This window comes from Bos mutus, chromosome 17, assembly GCF_027580195.1.
Source record: "Bos mutus isolate GX-2022 chromosome 17, NWIPB_WYAK_1.1, whole genome shotgun sequence".
In the NCBI taxonomy this organism is placed as follows: domain Eukaryota; kingdom Metazoa; phylum Chordata; class Mammalia; order Artiodactyla; family Bovidae; genus Bos; species Bos mutus.
The window spans coordinates 13,784,258-13,810,466 of NC_091633.1; the positions used below are offsets into that span (position 1 = coordinate 13,784,258).

Sequence of the window (26,209 nt, forward strand, 5' to 3'; positions counted from 1 at the left end):
TCTAAATGGACTGGTGATTGATTATATTTAATTTTCACAATTTACCTCTGATCACAAAATTTTATTAAAGCATTCCACTTCTCCATTTTCCACACAATTTGCTAAAAATTGAAAAAATGATGTGTCTTGGAGAAAAATAATTTCAAAATTACTATAGTGGCACATTCTTTCAAAGTTGTTAACTTTGGCCTTAAGTCACCCATAACATCTCCATTTCTCAAGACAGCTTATAAGAACATTTGCCTGATGAACCAAAATCACTATATTCTAAGCAATGACCATTTGAAAACTCATCTTCCAAGATTTCCTTTTTTTCAAAAGTTCTCTAAAATATTATAAAGTATATTTTGAGTACCACTCATAAAATTAAAATCTAAGTATAAAATTATAAATACAGTATACTAACGCACATATATGGAATTTAGAAAGATGGTAACAATAACCCGGTGTACGAGACAGCAAAAGAGACACTGATGTATAGAATAGTCTTATGGACTCTGTGGGAGAGGGAGAGGGTGGGAAGATTTGGGAGAATGGCAATGAAACATGTAAAATATCATGTAGGAAACGAGTTGCCAGTCCAGGTTCGATGCATGATGCTGGATGCTTGGGGCTGGTGCACTGGGACGGCCCAGAGGGATGGTATGGGGAGGGAGGAGGGAGGAGGGTTCGGGATGGGGAACACATGTATACCTGTGGCGGATTCATTTTGATATTTGGCAAAACTAATACAATTATGTAAAGTTTAAAAATAAAATAAAATTGGAAGAATAAAAAAAAAAAAAAGAAAGAAACACTTTAAAAAAAAAATTATAATGATTTTGGAAAACTGAAATAAAAATGACATTTTCACTCTATTCCTACAGGAAAGCATATATTAATATAGTCTACCTTGACAAGTACGTTGCAATGATCTGAGAAAATTTTGTGTTTTACTCAAATGTGCAGCTTCCTCAATAGGACAGACACACCGAGACTTGATATTTGGGTATTTAGCACAACAGAGTAATCGTAAGATAATAAACTGAAACTTCTCCTTAGCACCTTATGTCTAAGTTTCAAGTTCACAAAGAGGAAACAATGCATGTAATTTAAATGTATACAAATATACAGGAGTGTCAACATGTGCTGTCCTTCATTTATGGAAACGACACTGAACACATAGCATCCCCCAAGCACAACATTATTCCAGGCATGTAAAACACCAACATACGCATCAACTGACTGTGGACTGGTCGTTTTCGTTTGTAAAATCCAGTAGAGAAGGAGGATCTGACATATCCCTCTCATGCTTATTAACCCAAGCAGTCATCTGAATAGTAATAAGGCCACTGGTGAGAGTTACAGATTCTGAGTACAGCCCAGAGCGCGCTTGCTCTTCTACCAAATCCCAACTGTGCATGAACACAAACACAACCTACCTTTGTCTATCAATCAGGAAGTCAGAATGGTACAAGAAGTCTGAATAGTGACAATGAATAAAATATGGTTCATGTCCTCAAGGGGTGTATAAACTAAGGCTGACATAAATGCTTATCAGTACAATAAAGTCAAGTACAGAAACAGAAAACCAAAATGCCATGGGAAGGCTAAAGTGTACTGATTTTTTCAATTTCGAAGTCCAAATGCTTCAAAGAAGATGAAATCAGATGAAAGTGTGATTTCAGTATAGAGAAAAGAAAAAGTAAGAGAGGCAATGTGAGGCAAGGAATAGATGTAGTTAAGAACAGGATATAGCTTAGAAATTCTAAAAGGAGGAGAGACAGGACGTGATGGGAAAGGAAAAAGAAGTCTGAAAAAAGAAGTCAGAGGTCACCCTTGAGACAACCAAAAGTCTTCCCATGTGAAAAATAGCAGGGAGCCAATTTAAGGTTTGGTTTTTAAAAGTTGGCTCAATCTAAAGAATCGAGATAAAAACCTCAAAATAGAATTCAATTTGAATTTGCAATGTTCCAAAAGAGGCTCAGAGGTTAAAGAGTCTGCCTGCAATGCAGGAGACCTGGGTTCGATCCCTGGGCCAGGAAGATCCCCTGGAGAAGGAAATAGCAACCCACTCCAGTGTTCTTGCCTGGAGAATCCCATGGATGGGGAAGCCTTGTGGGCTACAGTCCACGGGGTCGCAGAGAGTCAGACATGACTGAGCGACTTCACTTCATTTCACAAAAGACACAGAGAAACACAAATGAAAACAGTAGGAAGTCAATCAGTGACCTATTTTCTATATTGATAACTTTTAAAAACAAAACTTTTTTTTTTTTCTAAAGAGACAAAACTACACAAGAAAAACAACAAGTTATGGGGGAAATAGAACAGAAGCCACCAGTAACTACAAAATGTTTGGTAAGTTACTTTACTGTTCTGATCACAGCTTCCTCATATGTCAAGTCAGATGCTGGCACAAATTGCTGCCCCTTCACCCCGAGAAATTCTCATTCAGAAGGTCTAGAATGAGCCCCAAGAATCTGCATTTCCATCCTATTCTCAGTGCTGCTGCTGCTACTCCTAGCTCAAGGTTCATGCTTCAAGAATCACTGAACTTTATGGCAAATAAATCCTTTTCAGCTATAAAATTCTTTTTTTTCCCCTAAGATTACAAGAAACAAGAGGGCAAGGAGGACAATACTGATGACCTAAGGAGGCTTTTGCCACTTCTAAGACTACACAGATAACACTTACAGCATTGCCTGTAATAGTTAACAACGACAGACAGACAAAATGCCCATTTGTAAAGGACTGGTTAACCAAACTATGATACATCCCTACAAAATAATACCACTTAAAAGAAAATACTGATACATAAAAACCTACCACATAAACCCATAAAAGATGAGGAAAAAAACAAGGTACAAAATTGCTGTGAATCATATACACCCATCTGTATAAAAATGCGAGAGTGGGGAGAAAAATATATGCACACACAATCTGCTTACCCTGGCATAAAATTTCTCTGGAAGGATTCACTTTAAAAACCTAATAATTTTGGCTGCCTTTGGGGAATGCAGTGGTATGACTAGGGAATAAAGAAAGGATTCTCAATACTCTTTTCTACTTTTTGAATGTGGGGCCAGGGGTCACACAGAAGGTAATGGAGGCAGGATCTGAAGGAAGCCCCCGCCTCCCGTCTTGTGCAGTGCCTGCTGGCCCAACTAGAGGAACCCAGTCTTTCATCTCACCACATTTGGCTCTTAGTTGAAGCCTGCTGAGATCATCTTTGATTCTGACTCTGTTATCTAACATGCTGGATATTTAATCAGCAAGCATCAATATCTTTATCCATGTCAGTGCTAAAAATGGTGAATGAGACTATACTGAGGAAAGAATCCTGAGTCACTTTATCAGGTAATTTTCCAGTTACAAATGCTCCCAAGTGCTGCCATTCATGTATAGTTTCTTGTCTACAAAGGACACTCTGAAAGATTACTATGTCAAATGTCTTTATACAATGCAGACACATAACAACTACCGTATTGCCCTGATCTACAAACCTGCCTAAAAGCCAAATTCAGGTTGTCTGATATAAAAGTCAACTCTCCTCATTTTACAGATGAGAAGATAAGGATAAAAAGTATGGCCTGCAAATGCCATTCTTAGAAGCGTAGCTGGAATTAGACTTGAAATTTAGGGATCCTTCCTCTCCTTTTCACCATACACCTGTCCGCTGCTGCACTCACCTCACTCTCCCCCAGAACGCTAGAGGACTACAGCTTTCCTTTTCTCTGTGAAGGGACTCCCATACTCTCTGCCACTCAGGAGTAGTCTTGATTTCCACAGCTTTACCTGCTCTTCACTACAGCACGCTACTCTGTTAGGGCTCCCTTATCTTTCTCCCTCTATTGACTAAGGTCAAATAATCAACATGTAAATAAAATGATTAGTATAATAGTAGCATTACTACTGATATCACTAAATAACCAATCTATAAATAACTCTGGTGTTATGAAGACGACAACTGTAAGGTGAATTTGGAAATACAGGTATAATTTATTCACTATCAAAAAGATAAAGATCATCTGAATGGCTGAAAAATACTAAATCCATCTACGTAATACACCAGACATGCAAAATTAAACCACACCCATGGACCTCACCAGATGGTCAACACCAAAATCAGACTGATTATAGTCTTTGCAGCCAAAGATGGAGAAGCTCTATATAGCCAGCAAAAACAAGACCGGGAGCTGACTGTGGCTCAGATCATGAACTCCTTATTGCCAAATTCAGACTTAAATTGAAGAAAGTGGGGAAAACCACTAGACCATTCAGGTATGACCTAAATCAAATCCCTTCTGATTATACAGTGGAAGTGAGAAATAGATTTAAGGGACTAGATCTGATGATAGAGAGAGTGCCTGATGAACTATGGACAGAGGTTTGTGACACTGTACAGGAGACAGAGATCAAGACCATCCCTAAGAAAAAGAAACGTAAAAAAGCAAAATGGCTGTCTGAGGAGGCCTTACAAATAGCTGTGAAAAGAAGAGAAGCAAAAAGCAAAGGAGAAAAGGAAAGATATACCTGTTTGAATGCAGAGTTCCAAAGAATAGCAAGGAGAGATAAGAAAGCCTTCCTCAGTGATCAATGCAAAGAATACAGGAAAACAATAGAATGGGAAAGACTAGAGATTTCTTCCAGAAAATGAGATACCAAGGGAACATTTCATGAAAAGATGGGCTCGCTCAATAAAGGACAGAAATGGTACGGACCTAACAGAAGCAGAAGATAGTAAGGAGGGGTGGCAAGAATACACAGAAGAACTGTACAAAAAAGATCTTCACGACCCAGATAATCACGATGGTGTGATCACTCACCTAGAGCCAGACATCCTGGAATACGAAGTCAAGTGGGCCTTAGGATGCATCACTATGAACAAAGTTAGTGGAAGTGGTGGAATTCCAGTTGAGCTATTTCAAATCCTAAATGATGATGCTGTTAAAGTGTTGCACTCAATATGCCACCAAAGTTGGAAAACTCAGCAGTGGCCACAGGACTGGAAAAGGTCAGTTTTCACTCCAATCTCAAAGAAAGGCAACGCCAAAGAATGCTCAAACTACCACACAATTGCACTCATCTCACATGCTAGTAAAGTAATGCTCAAAATTCTCCAAGCCAGGCTTCAGCAATACGTGAACCGTGAACTTCCAGACGTTCAAGCTGGTTTTAGAAAAGGCAGAGGAACCAGAGATCAAACTGCCAACATCTGCTGGATCGTCAAAAAAGCCAGAGAGTTCCAGAAAAACATCTATTTCTGCTTTATTGACTATGCCAAAGTCTTGGACTGTGTGGATCACAATAAACTGTGGAAAATTCTGAAAGAGATGGGAATACCAGACCACCTGATCTGCCTCTTGAGAAACCTGTATGCAGGTCAGGAAGCAACAGTTAGAACTGGACATGGAACAACAGACTGGTTCCAAAAAGGAAAAGGAGTACATCAAGGCTGTATATTGTCACCCTGCTTATTTAACTTCTATGCAGAGTACATCAAGAGAAACGCTGGGCTGGAAGAAGCACAAGCTGGAATCAAGATTGCTGGGAGAAATATCAATAACCTCAGATATTTAGATGACACCACCCTTATGGCAGAAAATGAAGAAGATCTAAAGAGCCTCCTGATGAAAGTGAAAGAGGAGAGTGAAAAGCTGGCTTAAAGCTCAACATTCAAAAAACGAAGATTATGGCATCCGGTCCTGTCACTTCATGGCAAATAGATGGGGAAACAGTGGAAACAGTGGCTGACTTTATGTTTTGGGGCTCCAAAATCACTGCAGATGGTGATTACAGCCATGAAATTAAAAGACACTTACTCCTTGGAAGGAAAGTCATGACCACCCTAGACAGCATGTTAAAAAGCAGAGACATTACTTTGCCAAAAAAGGTCTGTCTAGTCAAGGCTATCGTTTTTCCAGTAGTCATGTATGGATGTGAGAATAAAGAAAGCTGAGAGCCGAAGAATTGATGCTTTTGAACTGTGGTGTTGGAGAAGACTCTTGAGAGTCCCTCGGACTGCAAGGAGATCCAACCAGTCCATCCTAAAGGAGATCAGTCCTGGGTGTTCACCGGAAGGACTGATGCTGAAGCTGATACTCCAATACTTTGGCCACCTGATGCAAAGAGCTGACTCATTTGAAAAGACCCTGATGCTGGGAAAGATCGAGGGCAGGAGGAGAAGGGGACAACAGAGGATGAGATGCTTGGATGGCATCACTGACTCAATGGAGCTGAGTTTGGGTAAACTCCAGGAGTTGGTGATGGACAGGGAAGCCTGGTGTGCTGTGGTTCATGGGGTCGCAAAGAGTTGGACACAACTGAGCAACTGAACTGAACAAAAAAAAGTAGAAAATGATATTGCAGGCAAATACAAATAAAAATAAAGCTGGTATAGAGATAGTAATAAACAGTACATTTTAAAAACTTAGGTTCATCATTACAGAATAATGAACAGAGAAATTCACTAAGAAATTTAAACAATCTTGAGTGTGCATGTACACAGCCATATGGTACACAATATAACTTAGAAATATATAAAGAAAAAATGGCAGAATTACAAGGAGAAGCTGACATATCTTTAATTGATAAGTATTTCAATATACTTTTTTCAGTATTTAATAAGCAAATTACTTAGAATACCAAAAAAAAGACAAAAATATATAAACAAGTATGTATGTTGGCTTTTAAGAAATAAATAATCTGTTCTTTTCCAGGGACACATAGAAGATGTACAAAAAAGGACTGGGAACTAGGACACAAGACAAATCCAAAGTTCCAAAGAATTTATATCACACAGACTATACATTCTTTAATCATAGTGCAATTTAGTTAGAAATCAACAGTTTTTGCTTTTTTTTTTTTTAAGGTTAAAATAAAATCCCTTTGTTTGGAAACTTGAATACGCACTCCCTAAATAAATCATGGGTTACAGAGGAAATCACAATGGAAATCACAAAATGTTTAAAACTGAATGACAGCAAAAGTAATACATGTCAAAATCAGAGAAGTACAGTGCTTAGAGAGTAATTTATATCCTCAGATGCCTAAAAGAGGGTCTTAAAATAAATGAGATAAGCCTTCAAATCAAGAAGTTGAAAGGGGCAACAACAAAAAACAAGTCAACTCAATGAAACCAGAAGGCTGAAAGTAATGACAAAAACACAAAAACTAGAGGTGGGGGGAGAAGAGAGGTAACAGAAATGATTAACAAAATGAAACTTGTTCTGTGAGCACATTAAAAGAAGACAAACCACTAAGCCAACTGATTTGAGGACGGGAAGTGGACAGATGCCTATGCAGCAAAGAGGGAGGGGTACCATCACACAGTCCTGAAAACCAAAAGGAGGAAGCACCCCTGAGGCATTGACCACGCGGCGTCAAGACTAGACGCTTACTGCAAAGGCTCTGCTGCTTCCTACACCTCTGCTGCTGTGCATGCTTTTCTTTCGTCTAGAATAAACTTCTCCCATCCTTCATCACCTAATTCCTTCTCATCTTTTCCAAGAAATCATCTTTAAAAGTTCCAGAATTGGCAAAATGCACCCAAACTACTCTGTATATATCTCGGCCAAAGCTTCTCAATACTCGTTAAGTTTTACGTCTAGTGCACCTGACTGACTTTTGTGAGGACAAAAGTCAAGTTCTATCTATCATTTTGTATTCCCACGCTTAACATGGTGCTTGGAATGGGAAGATGCTGCATTAATCACTTGCGTTTGTGATACTTTGTACCTTTCCTCTAAAATTTTCTGGCATTTTATTTGGAAAGTCTGAAATAACCATGGAATTCTGAGTCATGAGACAGAGAAGAACAAGAGGGAAAGGGAAAAAAAAAACACAAAAAATCTGTGATTTTCCAGTCAAGAATACATTACGGGAAACCTACCCCTGGTCTTGAGAATCTCTGACAATCTCTCCATCTGGTCTTCTAAAGGGAACCTGCTTGGGGGTATCACCGACAGCTGTGGAGTATAACATGGTATGACTCTCACTGGGACCCAAGACAGTGTATATTTTGCACACCTCACCTACATTTCTGTAATTCCACATTATTTCCTACTCTGTCACTCTCCTTAAATCCCATCTTTCAGAGTCCAATATCACTTCTACTTTTTCCATATAAGTTCTTTTACATGGCCTTCTACAAAGGCCTACCCACTCCAGTGTTCTTGCCTGGAGAATCCCAGGGACAGGGGAGCCTGGTGGCTGCCGTCTGTGGGATCACACAGAGTCGGACACGACTGAAGTGACTTAGCAGCAGCAGCATACAAAGGCCTTCTCATATAAGCTCTTTTCACAGAGACCTCTTTATTCTCTGCCACTAAGAGTATTTACCTCTTGTTTGGCACCCATATTATCAAAAGAACTCACTTAATTAACAAGTATTTACTAAGCACATCTATCTATCTTGTATCAAACACTATGCTGGACTTAGCCATGTAGAAATAAGACCTGAATCAGCCCTTGGGTTATTTTATGTTTTTTTAAGCAAAGCACCAAAAAACTTTAAAAGGGAATAGAAATTTGAAGACTAAGAAATTCTGGTAGGATGCCCTCAGTTAAAATTGTGTACTTGAATGTTAGAGTTCTCAAGAAAGGGCCAGCATCATTACATGATGCTTCAGGCAAGAATTCTGGAGTGAGATGCCATTCCCTCCTTCAGAGGATCTTCTAGACCCAGGGATCAAGCCCATGTCTCCTGCACTACAGGCGATTCTTTACTGCTAAGCCACTGGGGAAACCCATCCAATGATTCCATCATCCACCTTATTTCTTTCACAAGACTTTGTCGTAATTTGCAATTGGTTATTTTGATGGTCTCCCTCATCATAAAATAAGGTCCCCAAAAGGAGGAACCATGTCTTTCCCACTGTCCTCTGAATCCTCAGCACCTAGACATATAAGACTTAGTAGTCACTGCACGGCTAAATGCAGTTTTAGTCATAACCAAAGAGTACTTTTCTTTTAGCAAGTTCCATCATGAGGAGAACAAGAAAAACTGATGTGCACAATGAATATTTTTTAAGTGGGAAGATTAATTATTATTAATAGGAGGGGAATGTAATTTCCAATGACAGGAAAACAAGTAACTTTAAAAACTGTTTACTTGGCAAATATAAGGGATTGGTGTAGGTTGCATCTGTGTTGTTGAGAAAAGACTTGCAAAAATGCAAAAAAGGAAGAACTATTTTCCCGATCATTTTACTCTTAGAATATTCTAAATCTTAAGAACAATTTTTTTTTCACTTCTTACACTGAGTTTTCAGAATGCAAGTATTACATGTGCTTTCAAAATGCATTATGAATATTAATAAACTCCTGTTCTTTTCAGGGTGTAAAAGTGTTTTGATAACAGATTCACAATGCAGAATGCATTTAGATAATTTCACCTAAATGCTTTTTGTGTTATGAACTTATTATCTTAAAATTTTCCAAGTTGTCATTAACCAAATCTCTTGCAAGAGGTAATTTGCCTCACTCTATAGATCCTCATTTGGGAATAGTTTGCTAATGTTACTTTATCATTTTCTTTTCTTAAAAATATACCATTTACTTTGTCAGCCTTCACAAAGACTATGGTGAATCCTTTGCTCATTGGCATACTGACCTTTCTCTTATTGAACAGTTCTTAACTTTCATCTCCTTTTTACAAGATGGTGACACTATAATATTCAAATAAGAGTTGATCAAATTATTTTATAAAATCCTGAGATCCTTTCACCATTTCATGTATCTTCCCTTCAAATTAGAAGTTAAACCTGATTACAAAGGCAATGAAAATGTCCTGAAAAGTTAATGGCACATAATTTAAATAACAAAAAACAGGAGTACTTGCATTATAACTGTTAAATTATCAAGTACAACATTATGAATAATCACCCTGCTAAAAAATAGTTAATCAATTAAATTGTCTGAATACAAAATTGCCTCAATGAACAATTTTTCTTCACAAAGGTATATACATTTGTGATGCACAGGTATATATATGCATGTAATACATACACATGTGCATAAATTTATAAACATACACACATGCACATGAGAAATTAAATCAGTGAGCTCTATGACCATTCCCTTCTACCCTGCCAAACCTCAAAGCCCAGTTGGTCCTTGGCAGTAAATTCAGCACGGGAGTGGTGCAGTAATTCTTCCCCATCACAAGGTACTGCTCCTGGTCTTGCAGTGGTAACAGAGCAGCAGCACCTCTTGCACTGATGCAAAAACAGTGGCCCAGTGGTCTACAAGACTGAATGTTCCTCCCTGGGTGCCTCACTAGGAGCAAATGACAGTGTGCAGGCTCTGACTCAGTATGTCTTTGATCCAAAGGCAGGAAGAGTGTGACAGGTTCTCATCCTGATGGTACAAACTAGATAAGGTAATTTTCAAGATGTCAAAATTGACATAACAGTTACTCTAGTCAGTGAAGTGTGCTTGAAGAAGCTGGTATACACCATATTTGAGGAGACTTACGAAAGCTGTCTTATTTAAACTCTCTCTTGAGGTTACTAAACTAAGCCAGATTATCTAGTCTCAATCGCTGGACAACCCTTGGAAAATTCAATGGGAGTGTGCCTGGCAGAGAATACAGATGAAAGTGACATTTATACTAGGGAACTCATAACTACTACAGCACTTTTACTGCTCACTTTAAGACACGCTTGGATTCTTTTCTGTTTTATTAAGTATAAAACAAAACCTTTAATCCATTTTTTCGTTACTTTAAAAGACAGTAACAAAGTGGGGGAAGGGGGGAAGGTAGAGTAATGGAAAGGTATAGGGAACCATAGAGATTTTCTACCATTTTTCTCATTAAATATTGATACCAATTAGGCATTATATATTGCTAAGAAAAAGGCTGAACTGACACTAAAATAGCTAAGACATATACATATACATATATATATATATATATATATCTGAGATCATAAACCAGCCTTTCTCTGTTGCTCCTTACTGCTAAACTGAAATGCTATTTCTTCCCAAAGTACAAAATACATGTGAATGGTACCTCTTAAAATCAGTGACTGTTTGCTTATATTTTACACAAACGTCCAACCACTATGACAGATTCTGCTGCTGGAGGAGGAGCCTGAGTGGCAGACATGGTGGAGTTCTTGCCAGCTTGAAAGAAACATAGGGACAGACCTCTGACATCTGTCTAGATTCCCACAAGCAGCTCACAGTGGGAGAAACGACCTGCCAGAAAGCATAAAGCAGATGGGAATTCCACTATGCCATTCATCAGGTGAACAACAGCAAGTACGACTTTACCTATGTGATCAAACAAAAAAACCAAAAAAAAAGAGAGAGAGAGGATAAAAATAGAAAGAAAATTATTAATGAATAAGTGCTAGGCAAACAGGGCTTCCCAGGTGGCTCAGTGGTAAAGAATCTGCCTGCCAAGCAGGAGACTCGGATTTGGCCCCTGGGTCAGGAAGATCCCCTGGAGAAGGAAATGACAAGCCTCTCCAGTATTCTTGCCTGGGAAAGTCAATGGACAGAGGAGCCTGGTGGGCTACAGTCCCTGGGGTCACAAAAAGTCTGACATGACTTAGCGACTCAACAGCAACAGCAGCAGCCAGGTATACAGCCTTTCTGCTGTCACAGAGTGTCATTTTTCCATACTCCATTACTACACTTTTCATCACTTACGAGTATCAACCCTCACTAGTTTTTCCTGCCTCATTACAATGATCATATGCAAACTACCTTAAATACTTCCAGAACAAGATGAGGCAGGTAAAAGAGACAAGGATCCACGTTGAGATTTTGCTTCTCTCTCATACCCCAATTCTATTTAAGGAACTGATAGTACTACAGAGTTAAGTTATAGTATGTATGTAACAGGAGCTAATACATAAAGAAACAGTATGATGAAATTATTTTATGTCTCTACTTACAATGACAGTTTTAGTCATATTTTAAAGACATTGTCTACGATAAATAAAACAAGAGAAACATCTAACTTCTTTTATCGCTCTAATTCACATCTAGCAGCTGACACTCAATGTGGCTTGGCAAGTTCTTTAAAGGCTTTCCAACATTTGGCATTAACCAACCAGAGAGCAGAGTCTTTTATAATCAGCACTGCTGCAAAATGTCTCACTTACCAGTACTCAAAGGAGGTCACAGATTTCCCAGCTAAAGGAAAATAAAATTGGAGCTGACACTTACTTGGTAGAATGCTGTTATCAGCAAGAATTTATCCTCCATACTCTTCCCATGCCACAGGCCTACACCAGAAGCTACGTTTTCCTTTTCTTTAATCAAAACACAGTGCAGCCTTTAATCACCAGCACTGCTTGCCATCCCAACTCCCCTATCCCTAACACAAGAAAAATAAATCTTCTGGCTAGAACCAACAAAAATAAACATAAGATGCTTCTACATTTTTCTTTCAATCTAGTTAAGACTATGAAGTCAAAGAGTGCTACAAGTTGTGTGATATGTTTAACAAATTCCAAACAGAATTAACTTTGATTCTTAACAGTTGAAAACAATTTCTCCTAAAAATTCAGCAGTGATGATATACAAAGAAAAGTAGATATTGGAATTAACAGAGTCGTTAGTTGCTGTAAATAAGGATGACATTAGCATCTCACTTAAGAGCAACAGAAAACACAAGATCCTTCAGGTGATGGATGGAGCACCTAAAAAGTTAGTGTATACTCCAGACACCCAGTAGTATTCATTCTTCAAACTAGTCTACTATATACAGTAGCTACATAAGCAGTTACTTAATGACAGTGATATACATTCAGTATCTGGTCATCATCAAAAATCTGAATGCTTAAAATTATGGATGTTTCTTCCTTTTTTTTTTAGAGTACCAATTTGCAAAAGGTTTAGGGGAAAAAAAAATTCTGATACAGAATCTCCTTTCATTATCAAGAATCATTTGCTCAGGCAACTTTTGGTTTATTTGTTAATTCTACAAATACACAAGCATTGCTCAAAAATGCCAGGTGTACCACAGTGAAGAAGGCCTATAGTCCTGACTCCCACAGAGCTGAAATCCTAGAAGCTAGGGCAATCAGAGAGTTTAAAAGGTTTTTTAAAAGATAATTTTGAGACAAAAAGCCACAAAGAAAGCAAAATAAGATGGCTGTGTTTAACAGTGGCAGTGGACTGAGGAAGGGGAGAAGCGACGACGCGTTAGATGGGAGGCAGCAGTGGGTAAGGGAGGGGTCTCCTTTGAAGTAAGGCAAATGAGAAGTCAGCCCTGGTGAGACAAGAGAGAGAGAAGTTTAAGTAGATGGTCATACAAAAGCCAGAAGTACAGAAACAAGCTTACTGTATTCGGGGAACAGAATGGCTTGCTGTGTGCTAAGTCACTTCAGTCGGGTCCGACACTCTTTGTGACCCTACGGACTGTAGCCTGTCAGGCTCCTCTGTCCATGGAATCCTCCAGGCAAGAATACTGGAGTGGGTTGCTATGCTCTCCTCCAGGGGATCTTCCCAACTCAGGGATCAAACCTGCATTTCTTACATCTCCTGCATTGGCAGGGTTCTTTACCACCACCTTGGAGGTAAGTACAAAATGAGATCAAATAGGTGAGCAGGGGCTGGATCATGTAAAGCTTTCAATACTGAGAAGGGGCATGGATTTTATTCTAAATACACTGATAAACCCTGCAGGATTTTAAGCAAAGGAATTACCATGGTCTCATTTATATTTCGAAAGGATCACTTTTAGTTACTTTCTTGATAATTGGTTATGAAGGAGATACAGGAAGACCTGCTGAAGGCTGGTTTAGAGAAAGGCATGGTTGAGAGTAGGTTGGCAGCAGTGAAGACTTAGGGGGACATGGATTTAAAATCTATTTCAAAAATGTGGCCAACAGCACATGTAGACAGGCACACTATGAAGGAAGGTGGATGCATCAATAAGGAAGGAGGTAAGATCGAGATATCACATGTGAAAGATGTTCCTTAACGACAGCAGTTAAAGCCAAGGGGATGAGTGGAAGCACACAGGTCTGAGTTTGAAAGAGTCCAGATACAGAAGAAGTAACGCAAGTCAACTTCTATTCTGACATCCTCAGGTTCTTTCATGGGGGGGTGGGAGGAGTGGGGGAAAGGCTACCGTGTTTTTAGTAAGACAGTATGTGAGGCATGTTTTAATGATCTTTCTCCAAACAATAGGTGAAGAGAAAATAGAAAGCTATAGTGTACTTTTCTTAATTTTTGTTTGTTTTGATGAGAGAAGCTCCCCCATACTCCGCCTGCACATACTCACTCCAATTTAGGGTTTAATGAATTTAACTGAATCAAACTAATCCATTTAAATTTTCTCCTTTCAAAATCGCCTTTAAAAAAAGATTACTAGGTTTAGTAATAAAATTAACTGAAAACAAATAATGAAGTTATAAAATACTATTTGATTCAAATTATCATCTGAATATCAAGTTTTTCTATTTAGTAATCATACCTAGAATCTAACATCACGATATTAAGTAACAATAAATGAAGTAATCACACAACCTATTTTACATTAAATTTGGAGATTTCCATTGAAAGTAATTTTCCCCTTTCATTATGCTAATAAAAGTGAGGGAGAAATGTGTTATCGTTTTTCTATAGATCAGGCAGGGTCACCCACTCAAAACACAAGACTCCATCACATCTAGCACTCTCTCACTGAATGACTTTGACACAGTATTATTTACTGACTTTAAACATATATCAGGACTGGAAACTACCTAAACTCCCATCAAGAATAGAAGAGATAAATCAACCCGGGCACAGTCACACAATGGAGTACTCTACGGCAATCAGAATAAGTGATCTACGACTGCACATACAACCTGAATAACTAAAACAACGGTGACCAAGAGAAGACAGAAACAAAAAGATACCTACGTAGGATTCTATTTATATGAAATGTGAAGACACACTAAACCGCTGGAACAAGTGCTCATGCTTGGAGGGGAGAGGCAGTGCCTGGAAAGGAGAATGAGGGAGGTTTTCGGGCTGCTAGTAACATCTATTTCTTGTGCAGGAACAGGGGTGTGTGTGCGTGCGTGTGTGCGTGTGCACACGTGCGCGCATGTGTGTTAGGTGCTCAGTCATGTCCGACTCTTTGCAACCCCATGGACTGTATGAACTCAATTTGGAAAGACTCACTGAGCTTTATACACTTACGATATATGTACTTTTTGTACTATATATTATATACATCAATAAAAAGTTATACACATGAAATATGAAAGATATATAGCAAAATGTTAACATTCTGGACCTCATCAGGTTAAATGAGTTGTAAAAGCATGAGTATTTATCTTATTGACTATGATAAATAGAATAATGATTTCCCAAATATGCTTGTGTTCTAATCTCCAGTACCTGTGACTATGTTATGCTATACAGCCAGAGGGAATTAAGGCTACAGATGATTAAGGTTACTAATCAAATAGCCTTAAAATAGGGAGATTATCTTGGATTATCCAGTGGGCCCAATGTAATTACAAGAGTCTTTAATTTATTGTTCAAAGAGGCAGAAGAGTCAAGGTCAGAAAGACCCAACAAGCCACCGCTGGCTTTGACAGCAGAAGGGACTCACAAACCAAGGAATGTGGGCAGCCTCTGAGGCTGGAAAATGCAAAGAAACAGATTTGCCCCGAAGGCAAATCAAAAAGGAATTCAACCATGCCAACATCTTGGTTTTAGTCTAGTGAGACCTGTTTCAGACTTCTGATTTCCAGAACTGAAAAGATAATAAATCTGTAAATAGAATGTTCAGTTTAATTCTGGATGCCACATTTTAAAAGAATATTAAGTAACCGGAGCACACTCAAAAGAGAATAACCAAAAGCACTTAAAACCACCCAACATAACAATAATTGAAGGAAATGGAGATATTTAACAAATAGATAAGACAACCTAAGGAAGAGATACAATGAAACACAAGCCACAGTTAAGCATAAAATGTTATGAAACCTATTTTGTTTAATATGATATTTTATAATGATTGCTGCAACAGTATGTGCTATCCTCAATTGTGGCAAATATCAATTTCACACACTGGTCAAAATTTCATGGTATACCAGAGAACTCAGGTACAGTGGTCAAGCACCATTGATAAAGACTACAGAAAAATAGATTTCAATTCAATATGAAGACTTTCTAACTGGGTTTTTTAAATAAAAAATGGCTTACAAGAAGGGTAATATGTTTGCTTCCCTGGTGGCTCAGATGGTGAAGAATCTGCCTTCAATGCAGGAGACCTGGGTTCGATCCCTGGGTTGGGAAGATCCCCTGGAGAAGGGAAAGGCTACCCACTCCAGTATTCTGGCCTGGAAAATTCCACGGACTATTCTATAGGGTTGCAAAGAGTCGGACACAACTGAGCGACTTTCACCATTATGTCTGCTATACCTGAGGGTGTGGTGGAGGAAATTCAAGCATATTGAAAAGGGAAAGGATGATCTTCAATGGTGCCTTCAATCCTCAGATTCTGATAATTCTACAATTTGATTCTCAGGTAAGTTGTGCCTATTTTAAAATATCCCATATGGGATGATTACTCAGAAGCAGAATACCGAAAGGCAAAGTACATCAAATTATAAGAGAAACATGTATTGAGACAGGGTAAAGAGAAGTATCTCGAAGACACCATTCCTGAAGCTTGAAATGTATACTGCTAGTGAAGTCATAAATACAAACTTTAAAGAAAAATTTTTTAACTCAAGTATAGTTGATTTACAATGTTGTGTTAGTTTTAGGTATACAGCAAAGTGGTCCAGCTACATATGTTTCTTTTTCAAATTCTTTTCCATTATAGGCTATTACAAGATCCTGAATACAGTATAGTTCCCTGTGCTAGACAGTAGGCCCTTGTTGTTTATGTATTTTATATATAGTGGTATGTACATGTTAACGCCAAACCCCTATGAATTCTCAATCCAGTCAGCCAAACCAAACTGTTCTGCTCTCCTTTTGTTACCAGGATTACTTTTTGAAAGCAGAGCTTACATGAATACCTATTTATTAAAGAAGCATTATAACAGAGGTGAATAAACACAGATTTATTCTCCCTGGAAAGGAGACATGAGGCTGATGCGATAACCTTCAAGAACAGCATCCTGTCAGACTGAAGTATCAGCTTGTGAGTCAGAATGAGAAAAATCAATATCAGTTGAATAGAAAGTTATACAAAATAAGGAAAACTTTCACTGGCGATAGTGCCATTACACTGCTTACCCTCAAAAGCTGACATCTCAGTTCAATTCTCCCAAGGATAAAGGGTTGTATTTACCCTGTTGCAGGTGTGTTAGTCGCTCGGTCATGTCCAACTCTGTGACCCCATAGACTGTAGCTCGCCAGGCTCCTCTGTCCACGGAATTCTCTAGGCAAGAACACTGGAGTGGGCTGCCATTTCCTTCTCCAGGGGATCTTTTCGACCCAGGGATCAAACCCTGGTCTCCTAAATTGCAGACAGATTCTTTACCATCTGAGCTACCAGGGAAGCTCATTTACCCTGTTAGCCAAAGTCCATCTTGAACAATGTACTCACAGAAAGTAAACTTTTAAATTTCTTATTCAGTAACAACTCCTATGCCTGGGGTTATCACTGGTAAGAGTTTTTAGAAATAGTCTTTCCCTGGAGATACTTTCAGCGACCCTGGAAGAATTACCACCTTAAAACTCAATGGATGGTTCCATCCCTCTCCCCTTTTAATCATTATACGCTGAATCCCCTATGCATCAATTAAGCACACAATAGAGTACAGTACATAAAACCACAATAAGCAATACAGAAAAAAGGATTAAAGCCATGAAAAATGTATTAATTTATTCTATGCAATGCACTTGTAATTCTCCCACTTTCAGTCAAGATCACAGTACAGTTTAATAGTCTGGTTCAGGGACCAATTAATCCTTTTATATTTAAATCAATCACTGACTCCTCTCCGAATAATTTAGCTTCTACATGCTGCCTCCCATTTGATGTCTTTGGGGAAAGAGCACAGTTAACACTATGTGGCACATTAATCATGTTTGGTAATAGAAAGAGAAATGCATTACCAGAGAAATCTCTTACGGAAAGTAGAACATGCTCTAAAACATGTTAGCATAATCAGTGTAAGTGTCATCATTTTCTTAATTAAAGCAGGCAAGTTAAACCTGGAGCCAAGAATGCACCCTTCAGCTGCCTTTTCAAGGTATGTGTAATGCATGTATCTGTTTATTTTGATTATGTATAAAATCTATATCCAGACACAAAACCACTCTATACAGCCCCTCCCCCAACTGCTATCAGACTGCTCTCTTCCCTTCCAACCAAAATCAGAATGACCTGATGATGCTCAAACAGTGGGAAAGGGGAGAAGTAAAAGAAAAGCATGTACCTTATTCAAACTGGTCTGTGTTTGGCACCATGCCACAAAGCTCTGTTTTCTTCCTTGAGTAACTCTGAAGCCTAATTAACGGGGTTAATCCAATGCCATAGTCATGTGTTGCCTAAATTCCTTACCACTGTATGTAAAGAAGCTGTCCATATTTAAGAATATTTTCTCTAAATAAATGCGTCAAGAAAGCATTAAGAGTTCATGTGACTTAGAATTCTACTTACTTTGACCAACAGCAAGAGAAGGAAGTGCGCCTTTTCTTTCCTGGATCTTCCTTGCCACAAGAATAATTTTGTATTCTAGTGGCCACACCATGCATTGCAAGCAAATGCAGGGTTTAGTTTCAGAAGTTCCAAAGCAAACATAAGTACTTTTCAAAGGGTCCATAAGTGAGTATTTTCAAAAAAATTTAACCGATTAACTTTGGATATAGATCCAGAAGTGAAAAACAGTGAAGTCTGTATCTTGGCATAATCTAAACGCAGTGCTGACTCAGGAGCTCTGCCAGTTCAAACAGCTCCCAAGAGAGGAAAGCACACAGTCAGTGTTAGCTCTGTGTTCACTTCACACCAGCACAGAGAAATCAAATGGTAAAAGTTTAAGGTCAGGTCTATAATACTAGTAGGAGGAATAATTTTAAAAGGGGCCATGATATACGTGGTAATCTGAACTTGAAGAGCACACACCATCTACAGAAAGAAATTCAAAAGCCTGGCTACATTAACTGTCACATTGAAGACTTACTTCGCTGGCTATGTGAACCGTGACAACCTCTGAGACTTTGTTTGACAACTATGACCTACAAATAATCATCAGGTGGAAAAAGAATGATTGTCATTACTCTCTAATCCCTAGAATAGTCACATCAAAGAAACATTTATTAATAGAAAGAACACAAGTCCTTTGTTTTTCATCTAGGAATGGAACAGAGCACTACTAATCAAGATTAAACAAGTGAACCAAAGCTCATCATCAAAAACCATCATCTTGGCCCTAGAATATGAAGTCACACCAGCCAACAAGCTACCATCAGCAGGACGTGTCTGTCTTAGTTTGAGTTCATGGTGGCTGGGATTCACTCACAGTCCTCTCTGTCTAGTTTCCTCTTGCTAAGCAAGAATTGAATTCCTCTCTCTTGTGCCACAGACAGAGAGGTTATAAGAGACCCTCCAGATTACTTAAAAAAGGAAATCCCAGCAGTTAAATTCAAGGGAGAAAAACCTTCTGTATGTGTTTCGGCAAAATGAACTCTTATTCTATTTCAGTGACTCTCAGATGGTGAATCTCAACAGGTAAAATGCTACATGCTTTCTGGATTCAGTTCAGGAGACTGTTCGAAAGAAGATCATAAAATGCTAGACAGTCTTTTTGAACACTGATGTACCTTTCTTTTCTCTTCTCTATTTTTAATCTAGCTGTCCTAATTCTGGGCCTAAATAGCACTGATACCCTCTGGCTGAGACAGCAAGTGAAAACCTTACCACATCCCCAGAGGGCTCCTTTGTCAGGTCAGGCCCCATCCGAGCTGCTCTGGACAATTCCCTCCCATCATCCTGGCAGCAGAGGTTGCACAGCTCCTACATGGGGATCACAGGTACTTCTTAAGAGCCCCAGGTATGAAAGCTTCTCTCCCTTTACCAGGCTGTGCAGACTTAGGACTATGGACAGTCATTATTGAAATCTACAGTGTGACACAAAGAACGAGGCACTGCATATTTGGTGTTCTTCTATAAATCTTATACTGAACATCATTTGATTAAAATCAAGATACCAGAATGTCAAATAAATAACCCAGAAAGTATTATGACTACCAAAGAGGATTCAAGTTGAAAGTTACTATTATACCAGCAGTCATCTTTAGGCAAGTTACCAGTAAAAATGGAAAAGAAGCATATTAATGCAACAAAACTATTAATGCAGAAACAAGCTTTTAACCAGTCTTTCAAAATCACCAATAACAAGACGTAATAGGTAATAAATAAAAATTAGGTGACTGAATGGTGATATTTCTAAGTCAATATACTATAAAATCTACTCTGGAAGAGACTTTCGCAGGTTTATAAAACATCTTAGTTGTAAAACTAATATTAAAATTCAACCATTTTACTCTGTTTATTCTCTAACATACCATGTCTAAATCAAATATGATAGGCTGGTTTATAGTTCTCACACAAGGAAAAGAATTCCTGATTCTTCTCTTATTTTCAGAAGTTGAATCAGTTAATTTTAAATAGTCATTGTTAAATACACACACACACCACACACACACACACACACATTGAGTATCTATATGAAAGGCCTTGAATTCTCCTCCACTGACTCATTAAAAAAAACACACACACACACACACACACAAGAAATTGTTAACACTGTGATGCAAAATCCAAGCCAACGGCAAATAATTCTACCTCCCAAAGTAACAGCTGGAATGGCCATTTAAAAGACACTTAATATCTGTAATGCATTTATCTTATATTCCATTATCTTCTCTGATAAATGAATCTGAATAATTCAACAAATACAACTCCAATAGTACTTCATATATGACTATTTTAACAGTATGTATGGAATAACACATGAAAATGTAATGAAATATACCTGTTCATAAGGAAATTTTTAGTTTTTTAGGAATCTGTACTATTTATTTTTTTTTTATTTTTAAAGCTTTATTGAAGTATACTTCCATGTGTGGCTTACAATGCTGTGTTACAACAAGGTGACTCAGTTATACATACATATATATATGTATGTGTGTGTGTATACACACTCTCATATTCTTTTGATATATACACTCTCATATTCTTTTCTATTATGGTTTATCATAGATATTGAATATAGATCCCTATGCTATACAGTAGGACCTCGTTATTCATCCATCCTATATACACTAGTTTGCATCTGCTAATCTCAAATTCCCAACCCTTTCCTCCCAACCCCCAATCCTCTTTGGCAATCACATGTCCGTTCTCTACATCTGTGAGCCTGTTTCTGTTTCATAGGTATGTTCATTTGTGCTGTATTTTAGACTCCACATATAAGTGATATCATATGGTGTCTTTCTCTTTCATAAGGAAATTTTTAATAGCAGAGAAAATCAGTATAATATTTCTCTTCTGTTTCCATCTGTGTACAGTGAATTAAATTTTCTTTTTAAAAAGAAAACTGAAAATGCATTACTTTCCTCAGACACAAGGAGGACAAGCACCCTACTGACAAGGACATAAAAAAATTAAAGATAAAATTATTGAGCTAGCTGTTTTACAAATTTATAGAAAAATATTGAAGGGGGGGCGGAAATTTGCTGCTTTCATTTTATTCAGTAAGTGGATTTCCTTTAGTCAACATATCTGCCTAGCTTAGCTACATGGAACAAGTGATATGTTCTTGATAATCAATATAAATTAAGTTAAAATAATGTCAGTGATTAAAAACACAAAATTAAAGGAACTAGATTAAGATAATGGGGAGCGAGACGCTGACAGCAGTAACACCATGCAGAGACAGCTCAAGGATGTTCTCTCCAGGGTCTCTGAGCCAGTTCTAGGGATCTCACTAGTAGCTCCTGTCCCACTTTTTCCTCTAGCAAAGTCTTCCTGATCAAACCCCAGGGCTCAATACTAGAACTCTTACCCTGTCCTTCTATCTGAATAACCTTCACATTTTATCTGAGAGACTCGACGGTTAGAAGCAGGGTTCTGGTCTCCCTTCTTGCTTTCTCTTTCAACAGTATAGAAAGGCTACATGGTATTAAGGAAAAGGGAAGCTTAACTATAACATTTATGGAATGTGTTTTTATTCAGGTTAGTTTTTACTTGGTTTTATGAGAAACCTGCAGAACACCTGTATTTGCAAAGATGCGTTACTTCTACTTGTTCCACTTAAAACCTCATTTACTACCATCTAAAAAATCTGGGGACAGAAACTTGGCAGAGAATAAAAAAATCCCTGACTAGCACTAGTTATAACGGTGGACAGGGAATCAAGGGTAGAAACAGTCATGAGGGCAGCTCTCCAGAAACCACTGTACATCATCCTGGGCTGAGTGTGGGCTGGGTACCCAACTCAGCCTTGCCAATCCAGTTTCCTTCCTAACACCTGAAACTGCGATAGAGCGAGTTCTCATCTCTCCATTGGATCGCACCTATTAGAACTGGTAGCGCCGGGATTTGTATGTGAGCATTTCAGGGTAGGGGTGTGAGTAAGTACAGGAAAAGGATAGGAAATCAAAGTATCAAAAGGTTAATGCAGGATCTCAGAGTGAAGTGATGAAAACTTAAGATCAGAATATGACAGTGAAAATGAAAAGGAAATAGATTTTATAGGGAGACAAACCAAGAAGTATAAGTCTGTGAGACCATAATGGTCACATTCTTCTATTGGTAATGTTTAAGACATAAACCAATTTATAAATTAGAAAGAATTGTCTTTTTAAATATCCAGGAAAATTAGTTTTCTGCAGAAAAATGAGCTGAGTTATCCACATCTTACTTGCAGTCTTTTCTTACGCCTTCTAACTGGGAGGTGGGACAGGGCATCAAGTTACAGACAGCCATTACTATTAGAGATTTCTATTTTTAAAATTGCTGTTTTCTAATAACTTTTTTTTTAAAGACAATGATACTTACATCATCTCTACTTAACCTTGTTCCCAAGGAAACAGCTAACTCTCAAAATCAGACCCTGCATAATTATTGACTACAAAGAAAGTATGTTACGATGAGACACTGCACTTTGGCAGAATAAAAATGACCAGCTTGGTTTTGCCTTCATATCAAACAAGTCTCTGATTTTCATACAGAGAGCAAAACTTTCTACCAGGCATATGCTAACAGGACCAGGTTACATTACTTAACATGTTCTCAAGTGTGGAATGCTACTATTTTCAGTGGCATTCTATTCTAGATTAAAACAAAGATGTAACTGAAACCACTTTTATTTTTAGATACTAGCGACTGACTCTTTTGGAAGAAACTCAGCTTTGAAGTCATTCTATTAAAGTGTAAGTAGAGATAACTGCTCATAAACCATCACAGATGAACATATTTCCCATGACCAAAAGCTCAAAATTAAAATGACTTGAATTTTAAAAAGTTTATACAATTTAAATTAGTAAAAGAACCTAACATCAACAAAGCATAAATCTTCTTGAATAGACTACATAATTTCTAATAATATAACTGCGAATCTCCTACCTTTTATAACTAGCCCTTTTCTAGAGAAAGCATTTAAAATGTTGATGTAGCCAAAGAAAGAGAGATACATGAATCATTTTCAGATTTATGTGGGGCTTTTTTTGGTTAAAGATTTAGAAATATTTAAACTAGGCAGGTCTACTAAGTCACTTCAGTCATTGAATCTAAAAATATAACATGCATGGACATTTTGCCCAAAATATGCAAATAGTAAAGGAAAGCTGGTTAATTAAAAACTCAGCCTCATTTACCACTATATGGAACAAACTAAAATACACATTAAGAAAAGACCTGGGAGACAGAACCTTACTGAAAGTGCATGCATCCAGGGCCCTTCCATATGGGGAGAAATGGTTCTGAGAGAACAATGAAAGGACTGATGACAGCATTTCAGATGTGACAACTGAGATTCATGACGATGGCCCCACATCCTCCGGGAACTATTAAATATATTCTGGATATTCTGATTACAAAGAGAATTAGGGAACATATTTGAGATTTCTTCAAAGAAGAAAATGAACAAGGAATTTCAAGAGAGAAAGAAAGGGAAAGTGAAAGAAAAAAGGGGAGAGCAGAAAAAAGAAATAAAAAAGGAAATCCCTGGAGAATAAAATTCTAGCACAGGATTTTTCAAACAGTAAGGGTCATGAAACCAATTTCTTCATGTTGTTCAATGGCTAAGTCATATCCGACTCTTTGTGATCCCATCAACTGCAGCATGCCAGGCTTCCCTGTCCTTCACTATCTCCCTGAGTTTGCTCAAACTCATGTCCATTGAGTCAAGTGATACCATCCAACCATCTCATCCTCTTGTCTAAATTGAAACCAATTTAGTGGATTTCAATCAAAATCTTTTTAACTAAATATAACAGAATAGAAAGTGTAATAGAATTTCAGACTTGTTTTAAGAAAGGGAGAGACACAAACACATACATGCTGACTGCAATATAAGATTCATTTCTTTGAACGTAGTTAAGAATAATTAAAAAGTTTCCTGAAAGATCAAATATTATGGTAAACCTCAACAGAACATCCAAATAACATGAAGATTTTTCATTATATTGGCCTTTGAAAGAGAATGCTGTTAAAGCCCCAAAGGATAATTCACAACTAGATTCTTCTAGGTCTAATTATCCTTGAAAGTTAAAATTTTGACTCTGGGAGTTCAATAACTCCTTTATGATACAAGAGACAGCACTGCTTTCCTAATGCTGGTATCCCAGCATGCCAGGACAATATATGCACTTAGAAAATAACTGTGAAGATGCACAAAATCTGAAAATAGTATAACAATTTCATTAAAAATTTATCAGACAAGTCTGCACATGCTATAAAACTTCTCTGTGTAAACACAGAATAGGCACATCAAGACAAAAACTCTCTATAAACTAAATGTACCTACTGATGGGAAATCAAGAACCAACATCACTGAGACATTCTAATACATCGGTGGCAAGAAGCCAAGCCTGGTTAATACAAAAGCAGTAAATTTAAAGACTTCTCTCTCTGAATTAAAAGCACATCGTAGTTAGAAGATGGCAATTCTTTTTTTTCCCATTAAATAGTTATGCAAGCTCCATTTATATATATCCAAATTCACTTGTTCTAAACTTATAGTTCAAGAAATATTCATTCTTAAAACTTAATAAAATACTAACTTTTAAAATACTTAACAGTATAGTTTAAAAACATTCTGCACAAAACTGTTTGCATGAAAAACACACATAAAAGTACCTAAATCAGGAAACCAATGTTTTAAAGTCTAATCCCAAAAGATAGGTTATTTGTGATTCTTCAACATCATAAGCAATTCCCACAGAATAAAAATTATGAAAAAATATTATATAATACCAGGAAACAGAACACATATTTTGCTAAGATAAAATAGTAGAATCCAATTAGTATTGCATTTAAATAATTTTTTAAATCCAGAAATACAGTTTTACTCTCCCAGTAAGGGGAATAAATCATCTGTATGATCTCTATGATTCTAAAATCATAATTGAAAAATTAATTCTAATTAATCTAGATATTAACTGTCATTAAGGAGTAAAAGCTGGCTATACGGTCACATGCAAAGAGTAATGATAAATGGCAACACATTTTATCAAAAGAGATAATCCCTAAGGAGCCATGATAATTGACATGAAGGCAAGAAACAAGGTGAACCACAGCCATACTTGTAGCATCTAAAGAGGTATATGCTGAGAAATCACTTGCCAAAAAACCAGAATCAAATGACAGCCTGCCGCTCAATTTAACAGCAGCAGTCAACTGGTTTTCTGTTATTGAAGTCTAAAAGTATATTATGTGCTTAACTAACTTTCAAAAGCACACTTCATATGGCTGAGAAGCAGACTGACTGTTTCTTGGGGTAAATGTCTTTCATAGTGTGAAGGAGTCATTAGGGGGCAAGGATTAGAATTCAAAGCCTTGAGTGACTTGTCTTTTGTGAGCTCAAAGAGAAGACCTGATACACAGGACAGAGAAACAAAAAGGTCAGGCTGAAAGGATGATGAAAGAGTTTAGAAATACAAAGGTTGAGAGTGAGGAGTGTTGTTAGGTCCAATATTGCAGGTAGTGGGTCTTATTAGGACAAAACCTCGATTTTGGATGCGTAAAGCCATCTGCTTGGTTCTGCAAGAGACAGAGCCTTCAAGTATTTAATAAATGGGAAAA

At 37.6% G+C, this 26,209-nt stretch overlaps 1 protein-coding gene across 2 annotated transcripts in view; it reads right to left on the minus strand.

The window, feature by feature from the left end:
* MED13L (mediator complex subunit 13L) overlaps positions 1-26,209 on the minus strand; it is a 279,235-nt gene that overhangs the window by 63,238 nt on the left and 189,788 nt on the right. The window lies entirely within an intron of this gene.